This window comes from Anser brachyrhynchus, assembly GCF_964034855.1.
Source record: "Anser brachyrhynchus genome assembly, chromosome: 1".
Classification (NCBI taxonomy): domain Eukaryota; kingdom Metazoa; phylum Chordata; class Aves; order Anseriformes; family Anatidae; genus Anser; species Anser brachyrhynchus.
In genome coordinates, this window is record NC_137694.1 from 28,448,574 (window position 1) to 28,462,289 (window position 13,716).

The 13,716-nt window shown below is 37.1% G+C and overlaps 1 protein-coding gene across 11 annotated transcripts in view; it reads right to left on the reverse strand.

Annotated features, from left to right (window-relative positions):
* Nucleotides 1–13,716, reverse strand: part of FOXP2 (forkhead box P2) — a 439,933-nt gene that overhangs the window by 254,739 nt on the left and 171,478 nt on the right. The window lies entirely within an intron of this gene.

The window sequence follows — 13,716 nt, forward strand, 5'->3', positions numbered from 1 at the left end:
CACATTACCTCTGGATTTGACAGTAGAAGGATTAAGAGAATAAAACTGAGGATCAGATGAACTCAACTGCAGAAGACTCCCATCAGTTTCATTAGCCAGACCATTTCACTTGCTGGTGTGCATTAACTCATAGTGTGCTTGCTTTTCACAACATAACTTTGGATATGATACTTAGGGCTTTATTTCAAATCTCATAATGTTTGATATTTTCCTCAAAGCTTTAGTGGTTGGAATCAAGAAATTTTACAATAATTCCTTTTTTTTTTTTTAATATAATTTTACAGTTCTCATGGTTGCAGATTAAAAATTTAGAATTTAAATCCCTAGAAGGGTCAGAGCCCAAAAAGGAGATAAAAAAGAATAAAGAGTACATAATTAAAAAACACTCCTGATGCATAAAAGCCCAATATAAAAATTTGAGGTGGCCAACTTGTGATTTCATGAAACTATTTAAATATCACAAATTTTTTAACTGAAACCGCAAGAGCTAAAAGCTTTCTTTTCTGTTTTCTTTCTTTCTCAGTTGGCAATATGTATTGCTACAATACTCATACGCTTACTCTTACATCTGATCCTCATTATGAGTGGAATCAATCCTCAGTCATGGTTTTTATAACCATGCTCTGAATAGCTGCTCCATCGTGAGCAGTTAAGCGACATTCGACAGTGGTTCAGAGAGACCTGTTGTTGAGGCTTACTGTCAACAAAAAGCACTTTCTTACTGACGGCAGAACTATATAGAGAGCTGAAAGGATGAGTCACAGTGAATAAAGTGTACGACAAATTTAGCCCTATTTTATGTTTATTCTTTTTTCACTTTCTTTACAGAAAGGAATGACATTTTACAACACTGTTCATCATTTGGACCTAACCAAACAAAATTTGGATTAGGACCTGGTCATGTACCGGTTGCTATTATTTCTGCTATCTGGGACTTCTTAGTCAGTACTGCCTGATTTAGGATATAAATCATGAAATTTATTATGTTCCTTGACTGAATGACCCAAGCAGTAGAGGTTGGAGGTAGGGTGGTGTACTGGGGGTTCTCACCAACAGGTTACAGTATTTACTGGTTGCTTCTCTGTTGTTTTTAGAGAACAGTTCAGAATGCTTCTCAAAACTGCTGGTACACTTGTGAATAAATTATTACAGATGTGCTTATAAGCCAAGATTGGTGCTTTTTCAAAAGAAACATTAACAATTCTTAACTTTTTCCTTTCTGATGTCTTAAGCAAGCCTATTGCATAAAACACACACTCACTTCTGAAATTAATCTGAAAATTAATTTTGCTTTAAAGAAGCTGCAAACTACTATGCTAACTTTATATATATAGCATGAAAGTTGGTGACTACCAGCTGATCAATTCCCAATCAGAATACTGGTGCTTATCCCTGTTAGGGCTTTACATGAAAGCATTTATCTTTGCATGCAGTTCCACTGATGATAAACTCCCTTAGTGTAATTATGAGCACACAGAAAAAATGACCATGGAATTTAAGACGGTTAAATACTTGTGATTTCTTTTTATTTCTTCAATTCAGTCATTTAAAAGAGCATTCTCAAACTATTTATAAACATGCCTGATAAACTATTCCACAGATCCACTTCTAGCTGCTTGTACTTTGATTCTATGGAAGAAACCACAGAAGAGTGACAACTAGTATGACTGTTTGTGTTTTGGCTTAGTAAATTCAAAACTACCTTGAGTCTTCCCAAATAATGACGGAAATAGAATTATAGGAAGTATTTTTTGCTTTCATTCTGATTAATCTGGACAGTGCCCACCCAAACTCTGAAGAACTGCTTTCTCTCTTTCTAGACAATGAAAGCATAGGAGGAGTTTCAATTTGGAAATATAAACACCTTTAACTATCAAAAACATATTATCTTGATGAACTAGTTAAAAAGCTATTCCTTTCAGGAGCAAAATTAAGCTTTAATAACCAAAAAGACAAACTTATTTACTTAGTTTACAACTTTTGTATTCACCATCTTTCTTTAAAAGTAACATTACATAGCAAGACTTGTAATACACATCATTATATTCTTTCCAAAAACTATTTTATTACCACGTAGTACCATTCATTTATCTATATTGCAAGACATATATATTTATATTTATTTGAACCATGACTAAAGAACGTTTCTTTTTCCTTTTTTTTTCTTTTTTAAAGTCTACAGTAGTTCCGTTTCCATATGGTATAATATACAGATATAAGCCTTAGTATATGCAATTGAACTTTTCACACCCTCAAAAGCCGCAAAATCAGATGGTCTGTGGTTTTTGCAGCTGGTGCACTGCACTCATATTGGGTAGTGTCATATGAAAAATATTTCACTCCCCAAGCCCTAAACAGAGTCACTCATTAATGAAATGCAGGCAGTACAATGAGATCATATAAGGTATAGATTTCAACAGCCATACTAAAAACAGTAAAGGAACACTGAACAAGAACACAAATCAAGTTCCTCTGCCAGAACAGGAATTTTTTTTTAGAGGAATGTCTTCTTACATTTAACATTTGCTTTGAAAACAACTGCTAACCACTACCCAGAAAAAAACCTTTAGTACAAGTGTTAGCAGACTAAACAATCACAATTTGGCAGAGGAAAAACAGTAAATAACTTCAGACATAGTTACATTACAGGATGTCTCACCCCAATACGCCATTATCAAATCACAAAATGATTTACTTAATACCACATATGGAATCTGCTTACTTAAGAAAATAAGCTGTCACCAGCAAAACTTTGTTTAAAAATAATTTCAGAGCCGAGGTTTATCAAATTTCACTTTAGTTTGTTTTTACAGAAATCTGAAAAGAAAAAAAAAAAAAAAAGAAGGCAATCTTGTTGCAAAAATATTATATTAAGCCCACTTTAACAGAAAATGTATACTTAGGCTGAATTTTTACACAGTATTACTAGCACAATTCCTTAAAAGAATGACCATGGCTTTGCACTCTATGTCATGACATTATATTCCAATAAAATGTGTCAGAGGATATTATTTAATTTCTGTCCTTCCCAAGTGATACCCATCTATTTTCCTCAGTCTAATAGCTTTAACTAAGAAAAGACTCAGTAGAAGAAACAAACACCAGACAACGCAGCCAACGTACTTTACGGACTTGATTCTCTTCTCTCTGACTCTGATACAACTCTGTGGATTTCAGTGGCCGGAATATGATCGTTGTAACTGAGCTAAGTCTCAGGCTTTGAGTAACTATGTTATAAATCCAAGGGCTCCAGCAGGTTTGTTTTATCTGGGGAGATTGTCTGAGGCAAAAGTATATCCAAGCAAAGTTACACTTTCGATCTTGCCCTCGAAAGTCGATGAGGATATATCGGTAACAAGTGGCCAACTTGATTTCTATCTATATTACTTATTAATTTCACTTTTAAAATAACAGTATTTTGAAAATCTCATGCAACTGGGATAACCCTTATATAAATACAAATATATATATATATATATATACATAAATTAAAATATAAATAATAAAATGCAATCTAGTAATTGAATAGGAGACCAGGAGACAAGACAGTTGTGATTTTGTTCTTGTCGTTGCTGTTTTTCCCTGCTACTCCTCACTCTTCTGTTTACTCAATTTCAATGCTTTTAAGAAGTAACTTTGTATTTTATGTTTTGGAAGTTATGATTATTTCTCTTTGCAGTAATTACTTTTGTAGCAATTTATATGCTTTTAATTGTCTAATGCTACTCAGCACAGAGGAATTACTAAAGGTTGTATCTCTGAGCCAAATAAGTATACAATGCATGAGATAAATTCCTACATTTATCTGCATCTGTTGTCCATAAAACGTTTATACGCCTCATTCGTGCCACCTGGCAATAAACTCTAGCTTACACTTGAAACACTACACGGAGTTGAAATAATGCATAGTACCACAGCTCAATACAGAGAATTAAATACGAGCTAAGAATAGAGCTGCTTTTGTATTAATCCTGTATCAGTACCGAGGCAAAAGCCTACCAGGATTTACAAATACCACATATATCAGGAAACAAAACTTTGAATATTTTCCAGCCATGTATTTTGCCACAAGTTTCAATATTACAGAACATCTCTTTAAAACAAAGCAAAACAAAACAAAAACTATATTATAAAACAAACACTGTATTATACAACAATAGAAATAATAATAAAAAAAACAGGAGCTGAACTTAACTGTGGACTTTAATTCAAAGACAGAATATTAAGTGCGTGTAAATTTCTCCACTACTTACCTCACAAGAAATTGCATTATATACTGTGATCATGATATATATGTTATTTTTTAAGTTGTGTAGTAAATATGCCAAGTTTATTACATGCCTTCAATAACACAAATCGAATTCTGCTACAATGAACTTAACTATAGAAGATCTGTTCCTCTTAATTAAGAAAATTATTTAAAAGTAAAGTCTTAAATAACTTGCTCCAAAAATAGACTGCGTCCTTTTTTATATCATATATCAATACAGTGTCATACTTCTCAAATATAATAGGTAGGAATTTTTAGAGTAACCTTGCTTTTAGCAATAAAAACTCATCACCATTCAAATGCAATATTCAGACCAACAATCTATGGAGATCTTTTACTTACACCTGGTTTTAAGCAAATTGTCCCACTTGATTTCAGAGAAAAATATTTTCTGTGTGTTAGCTTGCAAAGTATCACTCCTGGACTTCAAAGCAAGAATGATACAAAATTAACATTGAAAATATGTTATGGATTAGAATGGATTAGAAACAGGCAAATCTGTAAGTCTCAGAATGTAACTGCAAACAGGGAGTTACATTAGGTGCATTTTTAAGAGAGACCTGCCATGACAGGTTACCACTCCTGTACCATTTCACATTTTTATCAATGACCTCCCAGAAAATGCAGATTCATTACTGATGACGTTTGCAGACAACACACCAAATGGTAACAAGGAGAGCCAACCACTAGAACAAAATGTTTGAAATCTATGACAAGGCACTAAATAAAGAAAATGAATACTTCTCCTACCACAAATACGTGAAGTTGTACTTCCAGCTACCAAGAAAGAAGTCCATATTCAAAGGATGAAACACAGTATCTTAGAAATAATGACAGACTTGAAGTTACGATGCATAGTGAAGCCCCATGGCACACTGGTCAAACGGACAAAGACCCTTGATCATATAAAGAATGAGAAAAGGACAGTTATGCTTTTTAAAATCCCAGCATAATATAACCATTGCAGAATATGGTGTCCAGTTCAAACGTCCACAGTAAATTGGGAAAGTTTAAAAGACAATTCAGATAACCTTAACATGAAAGCATGTCTTATTCATTGAACTCCAGGAGTCTTTGTCTATTCAAGTTCCCAAAAAGAAGGTTAAAAGCATATGATAAACAGAAAGTTCTCCACTTTACCACTTGAAGATACAATGACTGCAGCTTCAATCTAGAGATAGTCAGGCAAGAAAAAACACTCCACTGGAATTAATTACATAATGTTTATGGAGAGCAGCATTTTAAAACTTCAGTAGTCACTTCAATCTCTAACAGGCCATCTTAACTGATTCGCCACCTAGATGAAGAACACCGTTAAGCAATGGCTTTAGCTTCAATAAAATAACTGACTTTCCATATGAAATGTGATTGCCTACTACACTGTCCTGCAATCCCAGTCCACAACCAGCCCCAGAGAACACTCACCATTATCCTTCAACACAAAGATGCAGCTATTTTAGGTGGTTATGGGATTCCACGATGACCCAGCTACCACTCTTATTGATACACCATTCTAGATATCAGGTCACAAGGAATTCTATTTCAATACCAGGTCAGACAATACAGTGATGAAGTTGTACCCTTCCATTTCAGAAAGTATAAGAGGAGGTGTAGCCTGTAACATTATCCACTAAAAGTATCATATTTACAAGGCAAAAGAATGTAATTTGAAAATTTAAGCATACAGAATAAAATAAGAAGTAGAAATAGTAAAATTTTGATCTCCTCTGAGTAAGGAAATAGAATGATTTGAAAATGAAAATGAGTATCTGCTGAAGATCAGAAGACCAGGTAGGAAAACTAATTTTTCTAGGAATATTATTATTTTATTGAAACTGAAGGCATTGTATTCACAGGATACCTTTATCTACTGAAATATCTACTGGGTAACAAACTAATACATCATATCAAAATGACCTGGTTTATCATAGAATCATAGACTCACAAAATAGTTTGGGTTGGAAGGGATCTTAAAGATCACCTAGTTCAACCCCCCTGCCATGGCAGGGATGCCACCCACTAGATCAGGTTGCCCAGGGCCCCATCCAACCTGACCTTGAACAGCTCCAGGGATGGGGCATCCAAAACTTCTCTGGGCAACCTGTTCCAGGGCCTCACCACACTCTGAGTAAGAATTTCCTCCTAACATCTATAATCTAAATCTGCCCTCTTTGAGCTAAAACCATTTTCCCTTGTCCTATCACTATCTGCCCACATAAAAAGTTACTCTGCATCTTTTTTATAAGCTCCCTTTAAGTACTGGAAAGCTGCTATGAGGTCTCCATGGAGCTTTTTCTTCCTCAGGCTGAACATCCCCAGTTCTCTCAACCTTTCTTCACGGGAGAGGTGATCCAGCATTCCTCCAGCACTCCTCCTTCGCAGCCCTCCTCTGGACCTGCTCTACCAGGTCAATATCCTTCTTGTGCTGTGGGCCCCAGAGCTGGATGCAGCACTCCAAGTGGGGCATCAGAAGGGCAGAGTAGAGTGGGACAATCACCTCCCTTGACCTGCTGGCCATGCCTCTGTTGATGCAGCCCAGGATGCAGTCGGTTTTCTGGGCTGCAAGTACACACTGCTGGCTCATATTAAGCTTTTTGTCCACCAAAACACAAGTTTGTATTTTAATAATTAAAAGATCAAAAAGACTCTTTCATATACTACCTCTCTTATTCAAAAATAGAATGCTAAAGACATAATTGAACTTAAAATAATGTAGAAAAATCAAGTATACGATAAAGATTAAAACTATGAATATGTAAAAGTGCCTAATATATTGAAATAATACTTTCCTAGGATCTTAACCTACTGCAAAATTTTATGCATATCAGGACTCTCACATTGATCAGAATTTGACAGGATAAGAACACCCAGACTAATGATACATAATAGAAAGAAGAGGACAGAAAAGAAGTTCACTGACGTATCACAACATCCAGTTAGTAGTAGTCTTATCTAACACCCTTACTGATCTGGAAATTAATGTGAATGCCAGCATCAGGATTGGAAACTTGTAATAAATTGGAAAATGTTGAGGACAGTCAATGTAAACACTGAAATTACTGTTTTAAACAAAGACCTCAAGGAAGGCCTCATTGTGGTGAATGGAGTTAAATACAGTTGGAAGCCAGTCACTTGTGTTGTACCCCAGGGCTCAGTACTGGGGCCAGTTCTCTTCAGTGATCTGGAGGAGGGGATCTAGTGCTACCTCAGTAAGTTTGCAGATGACACCAAGTTGGGCAGGACTGTTGATCTGCTTGAGGATAGGAAGGCTCTGCAGAGCGATCTGGATAGGCTGGACTGATGGGCCAAGGCCGACTGTATGAGGTTCAAGAAGGCTAAGTGCCAGGCCTTACACTTGGGGCACAACAACCCTTTGCACCACTACAGGTTGGGGGAAATGTGGCTGGGAAGCTGACAGTCAGAGAGGGACCTAGGGGTACTGGTTGACAGCTGTCTGAATATGAGCCAGCAGTGTAATTGCATGGCCAAGAAGGCCAACAACATCTTGGCTTGTATTAGAAGTACTGTGGCCAGCAGGACCAGGGAAGTGATATTCTCTCTGGACTCAGCTCTGGTGAGGTTGCACATCGAATACTGGGTTCAGTGTTGGGCTCATCACTACAAGAAGGACATTGAGGTGCTGCAGCTTGTCTAAAGAATGGCAACAAAGCTCATATAGGGTCTAGAGAACAAGTCTTATGAGGAGCAGATGAGGGAACTGGGGTTTCTTTAGCCTAGAGAAAAGGAAGCTCAGGGGAGACCTTATCACTCTCTACAACTACCCTAAAGGAGATTGTAACTGGGTGGGGGTTGGTCTCTCCTCCCAAGCAACAAGCGATAGCAGAAGAGGAAATGGCCTCAAGTTGTACCAAGGGAGGTTTATGTTGGATACTATGAAAAATTTCTTCACTGAAAGGGTTATGAGGCATTGGAACAGGCTGCCCAGGGAAGTAGTTGAGTCACCATTCCTGCAGGTATTCCAAAGATGTGTATATGTAGTGTTGGTTTAGTGGTAGACTTGGTAGTGCTAGGTTGTTGGAGGTCTTTTCCAACATAATTGATTCTATGATTCTATGAAGATTAAAAACATGAGTTCAGTAGGTCTTCTCTAGCGCTAGGTGGATTGATTAGGTCTTTTATGGTCAAGTCTTCAGCAATGAATGTCAGGTAGCAGACTAACAGGCCCTGAGCTAGACCTAACGCTTCCTTGCAGGGAGAAGTATGCTGAGAAGTTTCACAAAAGGGTATCGATCTGTAGATCCCAATGAGATCAGGTAGCCTTTGGCTTTACTCTTTATTGTGCTTACTGAGACCGATTTTTATATCCCTCAGCCATAATTAAAATGGGGAAAAGTATGCACAAAAAAAGTAATTTTTATATAAAGATGGAGTTGATAGCATCAATTAACCCGAAAATGGTTTCTTAAATGTATTATTATGTTTATACAAACTGTGTTCATCTCTGTCATCTTACTCCATGTACCTTGGCTTGTAGGTGTTCAGATTGTGTTATATGATTTAAATACACCTTCCTCAGGATGACTTTTTTTTTCCTTTCATTTCCAATATAAGCTATGGTATTTTTCAGACATTTGACATCAGAAAGAAAATAAATTAATTGATTAATAAAAGAGGACTCCTTTTTTATATACCTTTAAAACATGTGGAAGATTAGTTACAGACAAGTATCAGAACTTTTGATAATTTTCTACCTGTATGGATAGACAGAATAATAAGCAAAAGCAGCAAACCTTTCAGATTTGACTGATCACTACATCAAAAGCGAGGCGGAAACATTGCTTTTATACAATATATTAAAAGTGGGCATACAGTAAGCTTCCCAGAGGACAGTGAGAGATTGGGCTTTCAGACAAAATTGTATAATCACTTAACAAATATACAAGCTACGGATATGACCAGAAATTTCCAATGTAAAATAAACTACAAGAAATTAGTTGGCCTAAATAGAGCAAATATCTCATCTGTTTGTAACAACCAATAACCAGCCATTACATCTGCTTAAATTCTCTGTTTAATAACAACAATACAAGATGCAGTGTTCTCACTGCATCTATCTTAGACATAACAAGACAACCATGCAAAATGTTTGCAAGTATATAAAACAAACAAACAAACAAAACAATGAGCTAATTTCATTTTTCCAAACTTTCAACTTTTTCAAACTTCAGGATATAACATTTTTTCACACATAAAACCATATCGACTGAGGAGACTTTCTTTTGACTCATTATTCAAGTCCAACAGCAGAATTCATAGCAAGGCTATGATCAGTTTCTCATACTCTATCAGCCTGTAAAAAATCTAACCCAAAATATAAAGAAGATGATTCAAAATTCAGTACCTACTGGGACAGGATCCCTGTTTTGGTTTCCTCCTCTGAGCTGCAGTGTGCTGGCATGGGTTCTGCCACACTCATGAACACAACCTGCTTCATTTTTCCCCACGCGACCTATAGATGGCAGCAGCAGCAGCAGCTGATGCTCCCTGCATAAAGCCATTTGCAGCCTGGCTAGCGCGACTATAGTGGCTGTTCTTTAATTATGGTATTTTGAGATAATTACAGATGTCATATTGGAGTCCACTTATGAAATGCTCAATCCAATGAGAATATTGCTGAATTAAAAATAAATTTATATATATATATACATATATATATATATATTTCAACCAGATTCTTCCCCTTTGTATCAAAGATGAGGACACATTGTCAAGGTCAGCAAGAGACTGATCCTCATTTCTTTAAAACAAAATAAAACAATTTCCCCCCAACACACATTATTTGGGCTGAGCAACTAAATAACATGACAAATATACCTGAAAGCCAGACTGTTTCCAAATTTTCAAATAAATGAATATGTATGACCCTCATTTCACTGATAGGAGATCACATAAAAAATTACAAATAAATTACATTAGTTAATGTAACTGAAACAGCACGACAATGACAGACTTCAGTAAATATTGCAGTATTTGTAGCTTCCCAGGTGTTTCTGTTTTCAGCCCTGAGGTGAGGCAGCAGGAGCACTAGAAAGGTGGTGCCATGAAGGGGCTCTTGCAGGATGAGGCCAAGGGTGAAGTGAAATCAGGGCAATGCATACTCCAGGTCTCTCCTTTTCCCAACTCAGAATTACAGAGGAGAGGCCCCTTAGAAGATCTTTAGTAAGGAAAAAAAAAAAAGAAATATGCAGGGGGAACCTGGATAAGGGCTAAATGGTCAGAACAATCCGCAAAAGAAGCAGCAAAAGAGTAACATAAGCTCCTTGAGAGAAATTTCTGAAAGTTTTACAGGAGCAGTTCTGTCCTGTTTTGGCTGGACATTTGGTCTGAATCTCTGCTATCCCTCACAATTTCTTCCCATAAAACTTATATTCATACCTCTTTCTTTCTTCTCGCTGGCACTTTCCTCCTTAAATTTCAGAAAAAAAAAATATGAAAAAAATAGACTAACATGATAATGAAAATCATAAGATGACAAAATAGCTGGCACCCTCCTCTGTCCTTCCTTTGATCATCAGATTTCTGGTGTATGAATTAACTTCAAGGCTTTCTTCTAGAGCAAAGTAACTACTTGTTTTCAAGTAGAAATTCAGACACAATTAAAAGGACAAATAGTTCCTGGGCCTGCTCCATGTCAACAACACGGAGCTGAACCACACCATTCCCAGTGCCCCAAAGCTGGAGCCTCCGGCATCCTTCTGCAAGGAACCCATGTGCTGCCTTCAGCATTTCAGGCACCACCCCAAAAATACCAATTCTGCCTTAAGGCCCCATGGGTGATTCAGAAGCTGTACTCACACTTTAAAACAGCACAGGCTCAAGCATCATACCGCAATTGCCTGTACCATTGAATCCTGGCCAGTGTTGGGTAGCACTCAGGCCATGCTCAGCCCCAAACTGCAGGCCTGCACACAGCAGGGCCTGCTCTCTGTTCATGGTACGGTGGAGGCCTCCCTGCCTGGGAAGTAAAGGGAAAGAGAGTGTAGAGATCAGGACAGAAGATAGCATATGGTCTTCCTTTGGGGGGTTGAAAATAACCTCTGGCCCTGTTTGATTCATTAGAACTGGTAGAGGCCCACACAGGACAGGCAGCGTTGAGCTGCCCAAGTCCCTCCCACAGCCTGACTGGGCCCAAAGACAGCTCACAGGGATGGCCTTCAGCATTGCAAATGCAGCTCCATCATTCTTTGTTCTGCCTTCCCTTTCTTCCTCTGCATCCCATGTAATGAGTCTCCTCAGAGCAGGCTCTATCTGGCACCTTCCTATTTTCTACGCTAACATTACCACAATAAACCTAACTACTAAGAGCTGACATTCACAATGTTCTGTAGGACTGCTTGCAAGAAGTACACGTCTTGTGTAAGTGGTTTGGATTTGTGGCTGTGACTGTGAAACATGTGCAGGAGAGGAGAAAGTACATCAGTGGTTGGAAGTGGTGTGGAGAGAGCATTTACTTCTACCACTACACTATCCCTCCAATCTACAACTTCAATGAAACACTGAAAGTTCACACTTACTACAAAAAATGCAAGAACCCTGAGAAGGTTTTCCTCCCTAAAACAAAGTAGCTTACCATAGGCAGGCTTCCTACTAATGCTAACATCCATCACATAGCACCATCAGCTGGTTATCCTACTTGTCGTTCGTGTAAGGCTTTATTCTGCCAACAAACAATACATGGAATGGGCAAACAGTGATTCCTACAGTGATTCGTACAAGTTATTGTAGCAAGAAGTGTATTTGTGTGCTGCTCCACAATAAATCAGACTACACTATGCCTATTTAGACTACAAAGTCTTCAGCGCAGTGAATAGCATGGCCTTATTTTATAACAAAGTAAAAAATAAGTGTTTTTGTTTGTTTGTTTGTTTGTTTTAAAGTGTAGATAGTACTTCTGAAGGATTTTTTATTTTTCAAGTGCAAACTGGAGGATACTCGTTCTCGTGGAAAACCATTGGAGATCAAGCATCCAACTCAGATACATTGCCACACACTGAAAAACTTCTACCCATGCTGGAGAACTCTGCTGTTTTATTAACAATATACATTAAAGGACTTGAGCTGAAAACTGTGCAAAATTTGTAATAACTAATATGAACTGTGGCAGAACAATCACACCATACTGCCTCTAGGAAATAAGTAGAAACAAACTATGGAAACAGATTAGGGAAAATGGCTACAATCACTGTCTGTACATGTTTAAAAGATAAAAGGATCATTTTGCCCCACTTTTCAGCCCTAATACTTAAACTATGGCAAAAGAAGAAAATAAAATGCAAAGAAAAAAAATCTCAAGTGTGAAAAAGAACATCAGTCTCATTAATATTGCCTATAAGAGCAAGAATAAAATCAAATACATTGCATTTTCAGAGGATGAACAATCAACCACATAGTGACAAGAAAAAAAAGTGTGTGCCTATTTTTCTCACAAAAATCTTTTTCTCTGAAGTTACAGAACCAGCAGAACAATTAGATTCCTGAAGTCCTCTTAAAAATTTGTTTTTATAACAGCTTGTTAAATAGACTTGGTTTAAAGTCATGGCCAAACATGTCAGGTTTAGAACGGTTCAGAATATGTTTTAGTACTGACACAGTTCTGCATACTATTTCGTGGGCATTATATATAGCATACCTTCAGGCACTGTAGCCACCATATGAGAAAGGAGTAAATCTCCTTAGGAATTAATTGTATGTTTTCTTACTTGTTTCTTCCCAAAGGTGAAAAACACATATAAAACAGTTTATGTTTTTCACTTCTTTCCCTCTTTATGATGTAGAAGGCCAGAATTTTTTTCCCAAAAACATATGGAGCAGACACAGAGGTTACCTGGTTTCTTAGTTTAGACTCAGGAGGATAATCACACCTCTCCCTGTATTTTTTCTAAAGAGTTAGAGGTCAAAAAAAACTGGAATAGGAACTTTCCAGTTCGAGGGTTTAAATACTGTGGCATTTTTTTCCTTAAAACCCAGCTTTGTTTTCCATATGAAAGCAAGTTAAATCAAGTTATGTTAAATTAAATCAATGGTAAAATTTCAGCAGTTTCTCTCCCCTATAACTTTTGGCATTTTCCTAGTACACATGATACCATCATTTTACTCTTTTTCCAATCTTCTGGAAAAAAAAAAAAAAAGCGAAATTGACCTAACCTGGGAGAGGAGAGAAAAGGCTGGGGGGGGGGGGGGGGGGGGGGTGCGTGTTGGTTGAAGAGAGAGAGAGAGAGGGAGAGGGAGATGATAAGAACTGAATTGCTAAAGAATCAGGAACATCAAATGTAAGACAATGATAAGCATTCATTAAGTATTTATAATATCAGGGCATTAGCCTTTAATAGCACAAGTCTGCATATAACTCATACTGCACTTTCTGAAAGTATGAAACTGCAGTCCAATAAATTACAAAGAATAAAAGTAACAGTTTTAGGAAAGTC